This window comes from Gossypium raimondii, chromosome 7, assembly GCF_025698545.1.
Source record: "Gossypium raimondii isolate GPD5lz chromosome 7, ASM2569854v1, whole genome shotgun sequence".
NCBI lineage: Eukaryota > Viridiplantae > Streptophyta > Magnoliopsida > Malvales > Malvaceae > Gossypium > Gossypium raimondii.
The window spans coordinates 16887979-16910188 of NC_068571.1; positions in this window are offsets into that span (position 1 = coordinate 16887979).

Sequence of the window (22210 nt, forward strand, 5' to 3'; positions counted from 1 at the left end):
CCACCACTTAGCCACTAGACAGTAGGCCCATTTTGACATGCTTTTACCAATAATTAATTAAAAGCCTACTGTCTAGAGATAGGGCTTTATTCATTTAAAACAAAAATTTTTGCCCAAGTCAATGCTTGAACCCAAGACTTTTCAGACACTCCCAGAAGACATAACCACTAAAACTAACAGATATTTGTGTCACAGACATACAAAAATAAATATAAGGGATTTTTGGGGCACTACAAAACTGATTTAAATGAGGTTTATCACTAGTGTTCCCTTTGGGATTTTATGAAAGAAACTATCTCACCTAGTATATATATTGAGAATCGATTATACAAGCCGAGTGGGCCAATATAGAAATGTGACAAAACAATAATTGGGATTTGGAATTCATATTATGAAACGAAGTAGTGATTGACATTTGATGTATATTTGGTATAAAGATGAATTGATATGATATGGGAATGAAGTTCATATGGTTTAATCTGAATTGGATTGAGAATTCAAATTATGAAATGAAAATAATGTTTGGCATTAATTTGAAATGTGATGTATGTTGGATAAATAGATTGTATGATATGATTAAGATAGTGAATTGATTAAATGATTATTTGTTTCTGCATGGTAATCAAATGTTGAATAAGTAAATTGAAATGTTATATGATTGAGTTACTATATGGTATGATAAATGTTAAACTCACCTTTTTTTATATTTGACTTGTCATGTTAGGCAAACTTTACCAATCTAAGTAGCACATAGTGCATAATTATAACCTGAGGTAAGTTACTTGGTTTAATATCTGTGAACTTACTAAGCAATATATATGTTTACCTCGGTTGTTTTCCTTTTCCCTGTAGATTTCCAACTTACGGAACACGTCAAGTAGATCTTCTGCAACTCACAATATCCCGATATTAATTTGATAGTCTTTTTATCGTTTAAAGCTCAGTTTTGTGGCATGTACATATGTGTTATTATATGTGTTTACCTTGGTTGCATAGTTTGGTTAGCACTTGGACAATGTCTGAATTATGGTATATGTTGATGTGGAGTGGTTAGAAAGTATGAAAGTATAGACTAAGTTTGAATAACTGATTTTGGTATGTTCTGGTGCCTATTGAGGCACATTGGTTAGCTAATTGGAAAATGTCAAATTGCGGAAATGTTGGATTAGTTGATTTTGAATGGTGATTTATGATGTTTTGACATGTATATGGAGCATATAATGTGTTTTGATAGAAATTTTAGGTTGCTAGTATTATATGAAAGTATCAGATGGATGGTGGTGTACTAGATGTTAGATGTAATAGTTTGTACGGCATAAATTTAGTCATTCAGTACATGACTAAAATGTAACACCACTCACTAATCTCCGTCACCAGAATCGAATTATGGGATGCTACACTAAATAACAGAATAGGAACATGCTATTTCAGTTCAAAACTTCTTTAAAACAATCATTGATTATCAATCATTCAATTGAACATGATATTCATGCAATAACGGGCTTAAATTGAGCTTACGAAAGATCTAAAAATAAGTCAGAACCAAGCGGGGACTAATTTAAAACTTAACTTAAAAGTGGGGTAAAACATAAAACAAGGGTTACACAGCCGTGTCGTTATGCCCTGTAACAATTTGTGGTCGTATGGAGCTAAAATTAAAACTTTGCAAACATTCACATGGTCATGTGGCTAGGTCATGTGAGAGGCTAAGGCCGTGTGAGCATTCATGCATCTAAATTACCAGTGGCACACAACCATGTTAACCAACCATATGAGACATACAACCATGTGGCAGACCTTGTGTGCAAGAAAAGGCACCTAATGTACAATTTGGCTCAACCATATTCAAAGTCCTATAATTCATTCATTTACTAACATCAACACCTGCACAAATATGCACATTTCATGCCCAAAATACAACTTATAAAGCATTCCTAAATGTCTAACCAATATGCCACAATTGGCACCACAATCAACTAAACTATTTCAATCAGTTCACTTATAATTTATGCATTCATCCAACTATCACATTCTAAATCACTTAGTACACATTCGAGTTAGTCATACACATATTCATATCATACAAGCATAAGTATAGTCAAACTTACCGAAACAATCCCATAAGCTTGCTTTAATACAATACCTAAATAAACATACCAAAATGGGCAAGTTCATAAAATTTGAATACCAAGCACACACACACACATATATATATCACACCTATTACATTGCACTTATAACCAAACCAAATGGCTGACTGCAGGCCTTACCAGGCGATACTACCTTGTCTCTTCTCTTCATACAACTATCTTTAGCTATTCCAAAATAGTTCACCACAAGTCTTATTCACTAATGGATACTTATACATATGGCTGATTTCCACACTAAGATAAATTCTATTAGTTTAACAATCAATTCATATTCTAGTTCAGTACTCAACACAAGCTTATACTGATAATGAGCTAACCAGATCATTCAGAATTAGCCACAAAGGCCAAACAGAAGTATGCCATAAAGGCCAAACAAAAGTGCACCAAAAAGGACAAATAGAATGTCACCTAGGCACCCCATGAGCTTCTGTGTTTGCGATATGGATTTGCTTAAACTCACATCACGTGAGGTTTACCCATCATCGCCCTGGGACACATAGAAAACCCCAGTAGATAAATGTGGCTCATCTGCCCTTTCTAGATTGTGCCATGGCCATGGAATTTTTTAGAATTATCATACCAATTTTTTTTTCTATCCCGATAGACTTCATTGCATAACACCACAATGTTAGGACTCATATCATAATCTCCCAACACTTTGTTACACCCCATCCTCCAACATTTTCAATCATGCATCAAATATCTAACATAAGTACACATTATTGTACTCATTTTCTTAACCAAATCATACTTCAATTCATGTTACACACACATCACCACAATCATGTGTCACAGTATACGTCTTAGGGAAACACATACAGTTGCTTCACAGAATCACATGCACCCATACATACAATTCTTTACATACTTGACTCACAAGGACACTATACCAAGACTACACACATATATAAATTTTCAATAGTCACTCAAGTACTCATGCACCGCTAGTAGGAGTCAATATTAAGGACTCACCTACTGTAGCTCGAAACTCCAGACTCAGACATCCTTCTCTAACTAGCAGCAACATAACTGATCAAAGAACATTGTCTCACCACCACAACCCTTATATATACAAACCTACTAACATCCCAATCATAAATGTAACCCCTTAAATCGGGCTTAGACATTACGGCCTAATCCAAGTTATTACATGGGCCATAGAAATGGCAAAAACTTTGAGTTGAAATAAATGGATATAGTTTTTAAAAATGTGTTCTAATATTCTCTTTTTACACAATGTTGTAAAATATTACGTCAAAAGAAAACTTACTTATTATTTGTAAAACATTGGTTTTGATCATAAAAAATTCATTTCTGATCAATTGAATTTACCGAAAATAGATTTAATTAAAAAATCACCAAAACGTTTAATCCATGTCAAAATTCATGCATAAAGTCCAATGTCCATAGTTTTTTAAAATGAAAAATCCCATGCCACAGTTCAATAATTTACTACACGATAAAATCTAAAATATAATCATAAAGTCCATAACAGTCCCAAATTATCTTAAAAATCCACAAACAAGAAACTATTATTCTGAGAGCCTCTCCAATGACTGAATCTAAGTCCTAACCACGAAGATTATCTGAAACACACAAGTAATGTGGGTGAGCTTTAAAAGGCTCAGTGTGAGATAATTACATAATATTTATAACATGCATTTCAACACAACAATTAAACACATCCATTTCAACATATATATCATTTTAACGGAAATCTCATATCATCACCAACACACATACATGAGTATATCGAGACATGCATATGTAACAATGCACATTTAGAAGAATTTTCCAACCCATCTCCGCTACACACCAATATCAAGTTCCCCAAAACCCATCCATCCAATAACACATCATTTATGGACAAGCCGTCACATAAATGCCGATAAATGACCATATAATTGTCGATAATAACCATATAATCGTAGATAAACCACCACATAACTTCCACCTTTCACAAGACCTACCCCATGCATGTGATATGGCCATTTTCAAATTTAACACATTAAATCACTTTTTGCATTTAGTCATGCTCATAGTCCCACTTAACGCATATTTCTCAATTTTTCACATTTGCATGTAAACATGCTCACATATCACATATCACATATCACATATTATTCACTTTAGCATGCTTTAATATATTTTCATATTAAATCATGGATCTCATCATACTGATGTATATATAACACATATTTAAATCATCACATATCAATTAAGCCATGTATCACATAATATAGAGATAAGATTTGCATACATGTCATCATCACATACATCAAAACATCATGAATCATAGATTTCATGAACTAATAATTTTAGGAACACTAACTTGAAATTTCCCTTTTGATGAGTTTTTCAACTTCGCTTTGAGTACTTAGTGTACTCTTAAATAATCATTTAATAAATTTTTTATTTAATAATAAAATAATGATATATTATACTCAAATCAAAGATTTAGATCCCACGCCTTAAACCGTAAATTCAATTGCCACAATCCTATTAGAAGAGGTTTTGCTTAGATCTAAACTTGGTAGATGAATCTATCGCATCAAACACGTACTTTAGTTATAGATCTATCGGATGTGTCTTAATACTTAAATTTTAATCATTGAAATAATTCTCACCAACTGCTTACCCTTAAATGAACACTTTGGTTTAATGCACTAGTTAACTCGCTAAGGATTTCTTGGATTGGCATTGTTTGGTCCTTCAAAGAATATATGAACAAAATGTTAATTCATGAAAAATGAATGTTTCTTAACACTATTCGACTATGAGGAAAAATAATAGAGGGACAGGAATGTTCCCAACACTCCTCGAACACTTGCACTACTCAACAATATAATGAGATTGATGATTAGTCTTGACGAAGAGCAAAGAGGTTTAACGATCTACAAAAATATATGATCAATAAGTCTTGAACACAAAATAATTGAAATAGGATAATTAAATCCTTAGAGAAGATGGGAGAGATTGAAAAGGGAAAGAAAGAAAGAAAAACCAAATCTTGGTGAAAAATAGCGACGGTGAAGGTGGTCCCAATGAGGTGAAAAAATATAAAAAGGGGAAGAGGATTCAGCCACAAAGTTAAGAGAAAAGAGAAAATAAAATAAGTGAGGGAAGGGTTTCTGGCGGTGGTTCGCGGTAGTTCACGATGGCGATAGTGATGGTGAGGGGCAATGACCGAAAGAAAAGAGGAGGAGGAGAGAATATTAAGAAGTGGTGTCGAGGTGGTGAAATTATAGCCCGCGGTGAAGGAATTTTAGGTGGTGGTTGTTTGTCAAATGAATAGAAAATGGAGATGAAAGAAAATAAAAAAAATATAGGAGAAATGAGAGAGGTAGGGATGGCAATGGGTGTGTGTAGCTTGGTCAAATATGACCAAGTTTAATGAATCCCATCGAATAGGAAAGATGAGAGGTTTTGGCAAGGGAGGGAGACATGCAGTGAAAAGGGGATCATTGACCCCCACCTTAAGTAAGTTTGACTCTTAATGGAGGAAAGGAATCAACTTATATGAGGCAACAAGGGGGTGGACGGCAAGAACTTATATCACATGGAAAAAATTGTAAAAAAAATTTAAATAAGATAGTGTGAACATTAGGACTTGAACCTTGGAACTCTAGGATAGCTAAGAAGCCTCTAAACCACTCGACTACACATTCCCTTATTCTCATTCTTGTGCACATTTTAATAAAAAAAATGGGATGTGACCATAAATAACCCCATGCAAGGCCTTATATTCATAACTTACTATTCATATAACTCTTAACAACCTTATTCTTTCAAAAACTTAGCATGCAGAGCTATAATACTTACTAGAAGACGGAGCAACTATTGATTAACCCAAAAACCTTAGCTTCTGGCTTAATGACGTAGAGATAATAGTTAAACTTCAAAAAAAAATCAAACAATAATATTTAAAGAAGAAGAAAAACCTCTTGATTAACCCTTCACACAAATATATATACACCCTAAAACCCTTTAGTGGAACTCGACATGTATAACTTCTATCCAAAGTTTTTCATTCTTCACAGTCTATAGATCCTCAAGGAAACATAAATGAGAATCCTGTACAATTGATATTTGACCAGTCAATCCAGTTGGTTCCTAACCAGGCCACTTTACAACCCAACTAGCACAGTATTCAGACAAAATAGGTGCACTAAACATTTGGCGGTAACTCATACCATAATTACCTTTTCGCTTAAAACAATTTTTTTCTTTAAATAGCAGAATAACTTGAAATAGAATCTTCACTTATTTATACAACTGTTACTATATGCCCACACATATTCGCCAAAAGAAACAAATGGGCATATTACACTTCGACCAACAGATAATTTCACTACAACACGCCTTAATCTCAGATCTACCAGACTTGGGGTGTGACGCTATATATAATCATTCCAGGCCATATAGGAGCCTACGAAAGCTTAGTACCAACTTGGGTTGAACTAGGACTAAAGTAACATTTTCAAAATTTCCCAGGCTAGTGTCGAGACGTCCAGGGTTTGGTGTCATGACATTAAAGACAGTATGCTAGCTTCCCAACCTAAGGAAAAAGTTATAAAGTTTTCAAAAAAAAAATAGAGCCAACGTTGCGACATCAAATAGGGGACGTCATGATGAGAAGGGGTTGATGTTGTGACATTCAGGGTGTGAAGTCGTGACATCCTCGACTAATCACTAACTCCCAAATTTCATACTTTTCCAAGTCAATATAAGACCACAAGGTTGGCTATAAGGCTCCAATCAACCATCCAACATAAGAAAAACATGTTCAAAACACAATTATCAATTCATTAATACCATTTCCATGCATGACCAAAACCATTTCCACCTATTCACAATTTTGTTTGTTAATCCAACTTCCTATTATCTTTATCCAATCCATGGGTCGAGCATCCCCAAATCCTTAAATGATTTAGACTTGGCTTCCTAACATGCCACAATTCGTAAGGAGTTTTAGATGCTGCCTTAGTTGCTACATCATTTAGAATATAGCAAGTTGTTTGCAATGCATATTCACAAAAGGAGATTGACAGCTTCAACTAACTTAACATCTAATGAACCATGTCTAACAACGTTCGATTTCTTCTCTTTGCCATGCCATTTTGTTGTGAAGTGATTGGCGTAATTAACTAGGATAGAATCTCATCCACTATGAGATACCCTAAGCACTAATCTGGTACATATTCCCCACCTCGATCAGACTGAAGTGCCGTTATGGGTAATCCTAGTTATTCCTCCACTTTCTCATGGAACTCTTTGAATTTATTAAAGGATTCACTCTCGCGGTGCATTAGGTATGCATACCCATATCTGGAATAATCATCAATAAAGCTTACATAATACTTGTAAACACTTCTAGCATTAATGTTCATAGGGCCACACACATCAATGTGCACAAGTTCTAAAGGTTTCAGGGTCCTCGTTTCTTTTGCATTAAAAGATTGCTTATGTAACACCCTATACCCGATTCGGTCACTAGACCCGAGCTATAAGATGTTACAATAGTTAATAGCATTTATCATACATGAATTACACGGTCATGTAACAAATCAGGATCAATTAGAAACTTTTACAAAGAGATAGGTAAATAGTAAAAATAGGGGTCACACGACAGTGTGACAAGCTGAGGCCATGTGAAGTCAAGTGACATGGTCGTGTTGCTAAACCATGTAACAATTGTTGGCATTTAATCTTGGGTCACAAGGTCTTGTCACTAGGCTGAGTAATAAGCTGTGGCCATGTGTATCACCATACATTAAATCAAAAAGGCCACATGGTCATGCCCTATTCTTGTGTATGGCATACTGTCGTGTACCAAATCGTGAGTGCCTCAAATACCTTCCGAAACAAACAATCACATCCTAGATTCACTTCATCAACAAGTCATGCAAAATGGAAACTATTTAACCTATGCAAAAGCATCAAGAACCTATCAAAATATTCCAAACAACATCCATCCTAAGTGCCCGACCAATATGCCACAATTGGAACCTCAATTCAACCATTAATCAACATACATTTGTCCCATAATGTTCATACCTAAACATTCAAATACAATCATCTTTTCAATTGCTAGAATAACGTCAAGCAAAGTTTACCAAGTAACCTAGAACATAAATACCAATTGACCAAGTAAAAGGAATTATAAGTACCAAAACATGCATATATCATCACAAGCCACAATCAATCAAGGCAACCATCATGTTTACATCCAAAACACATAATTTACTTTTAATATGGCACAAAACATACTTCAACTACTTATAGTAATACATTGCCATTAACCTACTTACATGCCACTTATAATCAGGCCAAAATGAGTAAAATGTTACCCAAAGAGTTGACGAATAGTGTGATCTCCAAAGATGACCCAAGCAAAAGCACGAATCTGACAATCTACAAGGAAGAAAATGAAACGAGGTAAACTTACGTAAAGCTTAGTAAGTTTGTATAATTTAAACACAACATGCTTGTCATTTAAAATCATACTAATTGAAATTAACAAACAAATTAGTATTACTTGACATGTGACATATTCCCTAATATACCAAAATGGTTAGTCATGAGCATATAACATCCTCAAAATATATAGATAGAATAATACAAATGTCATTCACATTCAATCAATGAATAATATTTCATGCCATAAGATTCCATTTCCATTCCTTTCATTAACTTGTTTTTCCCAGAGAACTTTAGCAAATTAACTTTGGATGCATGGGATTACTTTTCTCACACAAGCTGACAATTGGGACATTAACCATTACTCAATATTGCTCACACAAGTTGTCGACAATCCGCAACAAATGCTAGATTCTAGCCATCGGTATGGTATCCACCACCGGTACATAGTACCTGATAAATATAACACCAGCACAGAGTTTTTGATAACTGTAACACTGGTCCAAAGTACTTGATAAATATAATCACTGGCACATAGTGCCTGATAAACCCTAATGATATGACATTTGTATCCTAATCATTCACTAAGCTAACACAGGACCTAACTCAATTCCCATACTCTTTCCATATTTATAACATAATACTATGTTCAACTTGATCGTATGCATTCCATATAATAATACAATTCATTCCAAACACGTATAATGGCCATAATTTACAATTCAGTCCCTCAATTCCATTTCAATACTTATCTTAATCCACCATAACAACATAAACATATATATACACAAATATAATTCAAATTCAAACAATTATTAAATACAATAAACCTAATACAAACCTACCTAAACAAAAAAGCTACAAACACCACACTGAGGACTACCCACAACTTTCCCTTTTTTTTTGTGATTATCAATCGGTTGGTTTGTTTCTTGACCTATAAAATAACTTAACCCAATTAACCATTTCAAATACCATAAAATATCTAAATACATGTATTTTGCCCTTTAATAACATTTTACATTATTTCCTAAACTTTTACCTTTTATTCAATTTAGTCCCTAAAATTGAAACTTACACATTTATCACAATTAAGCCCAAAAAATGTTAGCTAAATTTACTCTTATTCATTTACATCCCATAATTAATGCAATTGTACAAGAAATTCATGCTAAATTCATTATTTTATTATTTTAGTCCCTAAACTTAAAACTAACCAAATTCACTTTACAAAATAGTCCTAATTCAACACCAAGCTTCAAACTCAACCACTAACATTCGAAAAGCTTTAAGAAAAACAATGGTAACTTTTCAAGTCTTTAACAATTTTACAAAATAGTCCCTAGGCTAGCTAGATTAAGCTACAATAATCTCAAAAACATAAAATTTATAATAAACAGGCTTAAAATCAACTCACAAGCAATGACTAAATATCAATGGATGTTTGAAGCTTTCCTTTTCTTCTCTAATGGAGGTTTTTCGGTGGTAACAAATAAATAAAGAAGATGATAATGCTTCTTCCTTTTTTTTTATTTTTATTACTTAGGCTTTATATTATTTAATATAACTTAACATAAAATAATTACATGAAAACATCACTAATCGTTCATAATGATCCATTATGGTCTAATTTCCTTTTAAAACTCTCCAAACATACTTTTATACACATTTAACACATATAACTCAATAGTGATTTACTATTAAAATTTTTATGATTTAATCCTCTTTCGTTAATTAACTAGTCAAATATTAAAATTATCTAACCAAACCTTAGTACAACCAACTAATAACCTTTTAAATATTAATTAAATAATATTTTCTAACTCACTGATTGGAATTGTGATCTCCAAATCACTATTACCATCACCACTGAAAAATGGGTTGTTACAGCTTAGTCATCTTATCTTTTAAGCAAGATTCACATTGTGGAAGATTGACTTCTTTAAGCAAACTCAAAGTGCCATCTTTCACAAGTCTAATGATTTTTCTTGGTTAATATGATCAAGTCTCAAATGCTAAAGGTAAGACTCATTAGAGTGAGGAGTTTTAAGTCTTTTATTTGAAATTTCAATTTCAAGCAATGTATACATCTTTCATTTGATAAAATAGAGATTCTTTGACATTCATCCATTACAGATAAGTTTACGATTTCTAAATATTGTAATACTATTATTAAAAGTCATGGTCAACCAGTCTTTATATAAACATGTAACAAGAATCAAGTTTCTTTTGAAATTTGGTACATAGCAAACATCTTTCAGAATAATATTTCTAAAATTATCTAAAAAAAGATGTTTATCTCTCACTTCTTAAGCTCTTACAATTGTCCCATTTGTCCCATTTTCAATTTGCAACGATAGACTCTTATCTCTAAGATCTTTTGTCTCCACGAACCCCTGTGGAAAAACACACACATGATTAGTGGCTCTAGAATCAATGACCTAGTGGTATATTGAATCTTCTACTAAGCAAGCTTCAGTCATAAAGAGCTCCATACCTTTTCCTTTAGTTGTGAAGTAGTCCTTCCACTCTTTATAGTTTGCCTTTAAGTGCCCTTTCGTGCTTTAGAAGAAACACTTAGACTTAGATATATCTTTAGGCTTTTTGGTTCTCTTCCTTTCCACTTTAGGTGGCCCAAAGAACTTATCCTTACTTCTCTTAATGTGTTTTCCCTTCCCTTTAGTGGAAGAAACAACAGCTAAGTTTGCTTCTGTTTTTCAAACCAACTGACCACCATTCAAATCAACTTATAAGATTGTAATTCCTTCATGAGTTGTGTAAGCATCAGATTCTTGTTCCCAAGGTTATACGTGGCTTGAAAGCCTACAAGATCCTTGGACAAGCTCTTGAACACCATCTCAATCTAAGTGTTTTGGTCCAAACTAGCATCATTATCCATGGCCCTAGTAAAGTATCCCATAAGAGTAATCATATAGTCTTTGACTAGAGTGTTGAGCTTTTTCTGGGATTCATCAAACTAGCCAAGGTAGCTTGGCCTCCAAACATGTCTTCTAGTTTGTCTAAAATCGCTTTGGCAATCTTACAACCCTCAAGTTTCTTATAAAGTGTATTGGTTGCGCTTGCCAACATATAGCAATAAGCTATCTCATCAGACTCCTCCCAGTGTTTTCTAGCCTCAACTTGAGTGGCCAGAAGGCATTTATTATCAAGAACTATTTTTAATTTCTCATATTTCAAGACAATCATGAGGTTCCTTTTCTATTCCTTATAGTTATTTTTCTTCAGGTTGTTCTTAGTCAGTAGATTTAATAAAAGAGTAGATGTCATTTTTGAACTGAAAATAAAATATCCATTCAATAATATCTTTCTATTAAGAAAATATTTGAAAACATTTTGAAACTTTACGATATGCATTAAGATGATGCATGTGTCATACATTAAATCTTGAAAACATGTGTAAGTCATTACAACAATAATTCCTACACCAATTGAATCATGTCACCGTAGGGTGATCTTCAACTAGTTAGAACATAGGTTTCCATCCAATTAGTACATGAACCTAATTCCTTAGGCATTACATATACTAATAATTGTTTAACATTTGGCCATCCTTCTAACTTAAATAGAGCTTCGTGGGAAGTTACTTAACTAGAACATCTTGAGTGTATAATCATCAATTCAACACATATCATAACATGTACCAAAAATGAGTCATTGTAGGATAATCGCATTAAGCGGCACGCTGCAACTAATTGTCCCCTTTGAAGAAAAACTTCTTGTTATATCGTATGGTAATACCTACAACAGGGCTAGCCAACTTTCATACGATTACAAGATAATTCTTCTTACTTTTAGGAAATCTCCTTAGTGAGGTCCACATGGAAATCCTACCAAGGGGTAGTTAAATTGTCATGCAAGGTTTTTAATGTCCAATTTTAATCATGAATGAACAATATATGCATGATAACTACATGTGGCATTCTTTCCCTAAACTATATGACATGTTTATCATACATATGCATGAACATACATTCGTAGTCAAATAAATATCATAATGATATCACATATAAAAGCATAAAATTGAAATAGCCTTTACCAACCAAAGTTTCCATAATTCCTCCTAGAAAAATAAAATAAAAATACAAAATTCACCGTAAAGCATACTTTGGGTCTTCTATTTTGTCACCACGTACTTCTACTGTGGTATTGGTTCACGTCGCCATCACGTCATTGTCGCAAGGCCGCCATCGACCACCGTCACTGGCCTTTTCCATTGATCATCACTGTCAGACCACTAAACAATTGACCGAGTCTAGATCTCCTGTGTCACTAAACGATATAAAGCATTTAACAAAAACAATTTACAATTTCTCATTTATTTTAAACCTGTTATTTAAATTTCCAAAAGCAAAACTTATCATTTCAATATTTCAAATAATATATATATGATAAATAATTTATTACATTAGATTTGATACAGTTCCTTATAAGATAGAAAATTATTTTAAAACAGACTCGAATGGCATGTTTAAGACTGAGCCCCAAATCCACTTTATGCATAGCAGCAACCACTGCTTAGAAACATAATTTCACTATTAATACTCTTGTACATACCAATTAGTTATCATTTCAATCGCTGACCATCCCATGTAGGAACCTTATACTTACGGTCTCGATGTTCGTTTACCAAATACAGATTTACTCATTCAGTACTTAACATGCAGAGCTGAAATACTTACCTTGATGCAAGTAACTATTGATCATAAAAGAACATTAGTTTCTAGATCATCGAGGTAGGATAAATTCAGATTTAAGGAAGGTTTCAATATATACCACTTAAGGAAGAGGAAGAAGAAGAAAGAATAACCCTTTTTAGAACACATTCTCACATAATATGACTCATCTTACTTAGTGGAATTTAACAAGTGTCATACATATCAGAACTTGTCATTGGCCTACAATTTTCGAGAAAACATAAATAAGTTCCCTTCATCAAACTTATCATGATAAACTATATAGTTGGTTTCTAACCAAATTACTTAAAATCTAACTAGCACAGTATTCCATACAATCCAAGCATACTATACCTTTGGTGACCACTCATCCCATATTTTCCTTTTATCCCTTAAAACGGACGTCTACTTAATACATTGTAAAATATTATAAAATTAAATTCTTACTTACTCTTGTGGCGGTTCCTACACACCTGTCGAAACCAACCATTTTTTTGAAAAATAAAATATTTTAGGTTGTCGACTTTTAAAAATGAAAATTAGGAGTCGCCACCAATCTTTTAGTAAGGTGTGATTGGATCACCTAAAAAAAACGGCTTTGGTCTACGAGTTTTAGAAAAATGGATCCGGGAGTCAGTTACGTACGAGGAACGATTAGCACCCTCGTAACGCCCAAAATTGGTACCTAGTTAATTAATTAGTGTCTTAAGGTCGAGAATTTGGAAAAACGTAATCCTTAGCAAAACTTAAAAGGCTACGTATTAAGACCCTTATTATTTCAGAGAAAGAAGATACCACACCCAATGCATTAGGGCACAACATTCTAATTTTTCCCCAAAAATGAATTGGGCCAAAATACTTATACAATAAAACTTTAAAAGAACATCCACTTATCCAAGATTTAAGAAATCACACCCAATACGTTAGGGCACTATTCCTTTAGAATCCCAAACTCGGAATATTTCCTTTACTTTAAAAGAAAGTCCACTTATCCAAGATTTAAGAAATCACACCCAATACGTTAGGGCACAATTCCTTTAAAATCCCAAACTCGGAATATTTCCTTTATGATTTTAAAAAAATCTTCATTTCGAGAAATCAATGCGTCACATCCAATACGTTAGGACACAACGTGTTGAATTCCCAATAATGAGTTTTTATTTTTTTAATTAAAGAGAAATGCTCGATTGTTAGATTTAACGAAGAAAATCGGAACCCAATACGTTAGGGCTCAATTTCCTTGAAAATCCTAAATACAAGCACTATCTCCATTTTGAAAAGTTTGAAATCGAGTAAAAAAATGATGTGATGTTACTTTAAATATACAATGCAATAATAAATAAATAAACAAGTGAAAGACATAAGCAAAACTATAAAATATAAAAAATAAAGGATATAAAGTGTGCTTATAATAAGTACATTGAAGTTATGGAGAATACAAGACATACATGGATTTATATGAAGATATAGACTATAAGATTCATATAAAATATAATGCATTTATAAAAAGAAATATATAAATATATATATTATAAAATTTGTGTAAAAAAAAGTAGGTAGTTAAACATTTTCAAAAATAAATAAATAAAAATAGATATATACGTGTATATATATAAATATAAAAGAACATTCATTAGAAAAAAATAATATGTATACATGTACATATAAAATATCTATAGATTAAAAATAATTAAATAATATCTACATTATCAAAATTGAATAAAATAAATAAATATGTATATATATATAAATATGAGAAAAATATTAATTGAAAAAATATAATATGTACATATATATAAAAAAATAATTATATACATATATAGATTATAAAAACGATAATTACATATATACAAAAAATGATAATAATTAAATTAATTAATTTAAAAATATTAAAAAACTATGAAGAAAACATGTACAAGTATACGTGTACATATTTACAAAAGTAAAAACAAGTTTTTGAAATTAAAAATATAAAAGTATATATATTATAAAAAATGTTTGTATGTACATAAAAATAATAATTAAATAATAATAATAATAATAATAATAATAATAATGATGATGAGGAAGATGAGAAAAAAATTAAAAAACGAATTGCAAAAAAACAAATAGTTAAAAAAACTAAAATAACAAGAAATAAATGAAATTTAAGCAAAATAATGGGTAAATCGCGACACGCTAATTACATGGAGGGCCAAATCGAAATAATCCGCCTCCCAAAACAAAGGTCGTTTTGCTAGCATGATTTAAAACAGTTTTTTAGAAAAAAACATTGTTTGCAAGATAGAAAAAAGAAAAAAAAAAACAAAGGCTCTCTACTAGGGTTTTTAACCCCAGCCCCCTGACGCCACCGTTCACTCTTGCCGATGCTCCGATTTCGACAGAGACGGCACAAATCCGGCGATTCCAACTTGAGGAGTAAGCCCTTTCCTCCTTTCTTTATATTTTAAGCAAAAATAAATAAAGAGATAAAGAAACTAAAAATATATATACATCTATGTATAAATGAAAAATAAAAGAACGATAATCCTCAAGGTAATATAGAGAGAAAAAAACCTTTGTATTCAAAAAAGAAAATTTTCCTTCTCTCTTTTCATCCCCCACTTTTACAATGTTTCAATGGCTTTATATAGTCATAATAATAAAAATATAGAAATAAAATCTTGTTTACATTGATTTTATTCTCAATCTTTTGATTTCTTTCCATTACATTGATTTGATTCTCAATCCTTTGATTCCTTTCCATTATTGTTTTGCTTCCTTTTTTGTGCTGATTTGCTATGTAGGTGAAGATTCAGCTGAAATTCAGAGGGCAAGGCTAGGTGGCTGCGGTGCAAGACTCATCCCAGAAACCCTAGGGTTTCTGATATTGTGTTGGGCCATTGCTTTGGGCCTCTGCTTATTTCGGGTTTTGGGCTACATAGGCCCGTTGTAATTTGGGCCCTTTAGACCCGGGCCAAAATAGGGTATTATAGCTGCCCCTCTTTGCCCGTTATCGTGTAACGAGAACGGAGCAAAGACTTTAAAAATGCCCAATTTTGCCCGGTCTTGTTGGAACATGAAACTCTTCTTCTTCAAGTAGCCTCATTCCTTCCTACTGCATCTTCAGAAGTATAGGGGCTAGTGCTTCAATCTATTCCACTACAACTTCAGGGAGATAAGATTTATAGCTTACTTCAACCTATTCCACTGCTGAGCAGGGAAGTAGAATTACTGGCTTCAATGTACTCCACTATAACCACAGAGAGGTAAAATCCGCCATCTTCGATCTGCTCCACTATCGCTTAGGAGATAAGATCTGAAATCTTCAATCTATTCCATCGTTGTCCGGGAAGTAGAATTACTAACTTCAATGTACTCCACTATAACCACGGGAGGTAAAATCCGCCATCTTCGATCTGCTCCATTCTTGCTTAGGAGATAAGATCTGAAATCTTCAATCTATTCCATTGTTGTCCGTGGAAGTAGAATTATCGGCTTCAATTTACTCCACTGTAACCACGGGAGGTAAAATCGCCATCTTAAATCGCTCCACTCTTCGCTAGGGAGATAAGATCTGAAATCTTCAATCTATTCCATTGTTGTCCGTGGAAGTAGAATTACTAGCTTCAATGTACTCCACTATAACCACGGGAGGTAAAATCCGCCATCTTCGATCTGCTCCATTATCGCTTAGGAGATAAGATCTGAAATCTTCAATCTATTCCATCGTTGTCCAGGAAAGTAGAATTACTGGCTTCAATGTACTCCACTGTAACCACAGGGAGGTAAAATCTGCCATCTTCAATCTGCTCCACTACTGCTTAGGGAGATAAGATCTGAAATCTTCAATCTATTCCACTATTGCCCAAGGAAGTAGAATTACTAGCTTCAATATACTCCACTATAACCACAGGGAAGTAAAATCTGCCATCTTCGATCTGCTTCGCTGTCAATGCAGGAAGGCAAGATTTGCTATCTTTAACTTGCTCCACTACAACCGAGGAAGGCAATACTTTATTTTCGATCTGCTTCACCGTCAATGCAGGAAGGCAAGATCTACTCTTTCACTGATTTGTTCTCTGTGGAATATGACCTGTATAATGAACCTAATTATGCCTAATGACTAGGATGGCATAATCAAAATGCATCAAATGCTCTTAACTAGACATGTGTGAATGGTGTTTGCATGAATGCAAAATTTATTTTTTTTGGAGAATGATCCCACTTAGGTTGTCATCACTCGAAGTTTATTAAGGCTTTGTGACTGACGTGCTACAACGCCTTCTTGCTTGACTGGATTTTCTGAAGAATCATTTAGCCAGGCTGCCCCCCACTGTGAACCTCCAAGTTTAATCCATTGGGGTGCAAAAATTCATACCATTGTTGTCCCACTGTAACCCAAGAGTATATGGCTTTTATTCAATCCTCTCCTATCACAATTTCAAGGATACAGGATCTAAATCTTTCTAGTCTCTTATACCATTCCCAGGGTGTCGTACCAAAAGCTCATGCACAAATGAAGGCTCTCTTCCCCGAGGTAACCTCTTTCTATTGCCTGGTGATCATTACTTGCTTGTTGATTTAGGCTTTGTCATCAACACAACATTCAATATTTTTGACAACAAAATCCAAAGAGAAAGTCCTAGTTTACACTCTTCCTTTTCAGATTTCCAACCTTTAAAAACTTGGTGCGTTCTAAACAATAGTCCTGTTTCAGGCTCCTGTATTTATTTAGAAACTTCTAGAGTAATATGCAAAACTTCCTTCGTGAAAGTTTTATTAGTCCATTAATCATTATTCTAATGCAACATGCTTGCAAAAAAGGGTATAACAATCGATGAGAATACAATTGGTTCTGAGCATAGCTCGAAAGGAATAGATTATCAAAAATAGTAAACAAGGATAGCAAAGAAATTGATTGGGAACATGTATCTTGGAAAAGAATGAAGTATTCCAAGAATAAAAAATTCAGTATGAATATTGGGTGCCCCAGATATTGCAGCTTGAACTTCTTTGTACAAACTTTTTAAAGATCCTTCTGAGTTTGACATGTGTTTAGGAGATCCACAGTACTCTGCCAATGCCCCAGGATGTTGCCTACCTTTTCCTGATAATTCAGGTATAACAAGATCACCACATGCCCCAATCTGGTTAAACTTTGAGTTACTCTAATCACTTCGTGCCCCATTCTGATCAATATTTGAGCCGCCCTTTTCGGGTTTTCAACTCAAATCCCCTTTGGTCTCAAAGTGCCCTTTGCGGGTTTTCACTTTGGCCTCTCCATTTTTCCTTTTTTTTTGTTTTTTGTTTTTTTTTTTGTTTTTGAATCTGAACTCATAGGATTAGACAAGTCTTCGTTATCCCTTTCGATGAAAACCAATACAAGATCTTCTTTGTGATCAAATTTCTTTCATAGAGTTTTTTTTTTGGGGGGGGTAAAATTTAACTATGACGAAAACTTTGGATCTTCCTCTTCAATTAGGATGAAATCCAACAACAGAGAAATGGCAACTTGACTTCGACGGGCTAAACCCTGATGAGCCAAAGAAGAAGGCATTGCCCCGGCAAAGAATTCTAAATGCATCGTTCATGATGTTAATCTTGAACATACTGTAAATTCTTAATATCGTATTGTTGTTCCGATTACAATATCGGTGCTTAATCAAGCATATCCTGATATGAGCATATGAAGACATCTTTGAAGTAACTAAACAAGGTCATGCTTCATTTCTTCGGTTATGTACGCTATCTTAAGGTCACAATCTTCATTGTCCCCTCATGAAGTAATATTTCATTCCTGTTCTACCATCCTCAACAAGTCTGAAAATAGGCTACAATCTATGTCATCTTTAAAGTTATGAGATCCCTCTAAACACAGATCTCACTCAAAAGAAACTTCTGAGTCCGTATCAGCATCACTCATGTCGTTGATATCTGGGGACCCATAGTAGGTACCAAAGAATATACAAAAGAATGTATGAATAATCATTTGTACAATTATGAATGAATAGAATAATATGGAAGAACATCCGAAAGAATGAAAGTATAATTATTCGAAAAAGAATGAAAGAATATTGGCTTAAAAAAATGAATGCAAAGATGTATTTTATTAGAATAACAATGTTCAGACATGAGCCTATTTCATAAAGGAATTCTTATTGCCTCTAGGCTGAAGGCAACAAGTGTGTTTTAAACATTACTCTGAGTAATCTCTAAATACTACAGGGGCGTCTTCTGCAGTCTAATTATTTAAAACACTCCCAAGTCTATAAGGGCAAAAATTTGACAAGGTCTCTTCTTCAGTTGTTTCATCGTGAACACTTCTCAACACCCCTTCATATTCAATCATGACTGGGTACTAGATGAACCATCTATCTTGAAAATACCCATGTTGATGAATTTTTCAACTAGCTTTTTGAAGGTAATGCAATTTTCTATAGAATGCCCTGTAATGCCTGCATGATAATCACATTGTGCACTTGCATCATACCATTTGGGAAACGGGGGCTGTGGAGGCTTCACATGTAAAGGAGCAACAACATGCGCATTGAATAAGCTTTGATACAGCTCCTTGTACGACATTGGAATTGGTGTGAACTGGAGCTTTTCAGTACCTGGCTTCACACCTAATTCTTGTCTTGATGAACCCTGTTGATTAGCAATCGATTTGCCATACGTATTCACGCTATGCACCTCATTTCCCTTTTCTTTTGAGGCTTGCCTTCTGTTATTTCCTCCAGCATCAATCTTTCCGCTCCTTATGGCACTTTCAATCATTTCACCATTCATGATTATGTCAGAAAAGCTTTTTGTTGCACTCCCTAACATATGTGTGATGAATGGTGCCTTCAATGTGTTGACGAAAAGCATCGTCATCTCTCTTTCTAGCAGAGATGGCTGAACTTGGACAGCAACCTCCCTCTATCTCTGTGCGTACTGCCTGAAACTTTCACTAGGCTTCTTCTCCATGTTTTGCAGAGTAATTCTATCAGGTACCATGTCACCACATGGTCAGATCAACAGATAAACGCTCGTGCCAAATCTCTCCATGAGTTAATATGGGTACGGTTCAATCGATTGTACCACTTGGATGCTGCCCCTGCGAGGCTATCCTGGAAGCAATGAATCAAGAGTTGGTCATTATTGACATAACCGGTCATTCGTCTGCAGAACATGGTAATATGAGCTTCGGGGCTACTGGTTCCATTATATTTCTCAAACTCTGGCATTTTGAATTTGTAAAGGAGCACTCCGGAACCAAGCTCAATTCTTTAGCGTCAATTCCATGGTAGCCCTCAGTACTTTCCATCGCTCTAATTTTTTCTTCCAGCCACTTGTACTTTTCCTCTAGCTGTTTTGGCAATTCATCATTCATTTTCTCTTTTCCGGCCGTCTCATCGAAATCAGGGATAGCATGATTAACAAAGTTGGCTTCGGGGTTAGAGCCTGATCCTGCCTGGAAATTCATTTGCGTTGCAACGTCACCCAGAGGGTTAATGGTAACAGAGGACCTACGCGGATATATCTCAACTTGTTGGGGTGTAAAGTCCGGAGGATGGACAAGTCCCTCATTGTCACCTTCTTCATTGTTGAGCACCAATCCATTTCCTTTGTCAACTCCTCCAGCCAATAACTGAGTCAACTTAGCCATCATACTCCCTTGAGATTCCATTATCTTTTCCATCATCTTTTGTTGAATCTTTTCTAATTGCTCATTCATTTGCTCTTGCATTTCTTTCTGGAACTGTTCTAGCCTTTGGTCCATGTCTCTAGTTTTGGATCGAGTTCCGTAGCAGTGTTTGATAGGTTGATTGGTTTCCAGATTAACTGATGAGTAATTTAGATTAATTAGAGTCCCTTAATATATTTATTAATGCATATGAAACAATACAATGCATGAAATGAAATGCCATGTCATGCAAATAAAACACCAAAAGTCAGTATACAATAGAAACACAAGATATAATCAAGAAATAGTAAAGATCCCTAATTGGATATCTACTAGGGTTTAGTATAATTCTACCTAGGGTGGATTCCTAAGGTTCATTATATGAAGTTTGGCTTCTAGAGTAAAGGTACCCGAACCAGCAGATTCCTCAATCCTCACCCATTATAGGCTCATATGGACCGAGTTCAGTTTAGGGGAATACATTTCCCTATGGCTGCACGGAGATGAAAAAATCTCACGAAGACATAGGTACGGATGTATCCCGAAAGCAATCCACTATCCTACACGGAGGTAAAAACCTCACGAAGGCATAGTTTCTCACTCCCACTTAAAAGGGTAACATTGCTCAACTCATGAAATGTATAATGCAAACAATGTTTGAACAAGTAGATAATGAATGCAAAAGGATGTCATGAGTTTGTTTAAAAAAATATTTTCTCGACCATAAGACAAAAATTAATCAACTTTGTGGCTCGACTCTCTTTTTAAAAAAAAATTGTCCCCAGTGGAGTCGCCAAGCTGTCGAAACCAACCATTTTTTTGAATAATAAAATATTTTAGGTTGTCGACTTTTAAAAATGAAAATTGGGAGTCGCCACCAATCTTTTAGTAAGGTGTGATTGGATCACCTAAAAAAACGGCTTTGGTCTACGAGTTTTAGAAAAACGGATCCGGGAGTCAATTACGTACGAGGAAGGATTAGCACCCTCGTAACGCCCAAAATTGGTACCTAGTTAATTAATTAGTGTCTTAATGTCGAGAATTTGGAAAAACGTAATCCTTATCAAAACTTAAAAGGCTACGTATTAAGACCCTTATTATTTCAGAGAAAGAAGATACCACACCCAATGCATTAGGGCACAACATTCTACTTTTCCCCCAAAAATGAATTGGGCCAAAATACTTATACAATAAAACTTTAAATGAACATCCACTTATCCAAGATTTAAGAAATCACACCCAATACGTTAGGGCACTATTCCTTTAGAATCCCAAACTCGGAATATTTCCTTTAC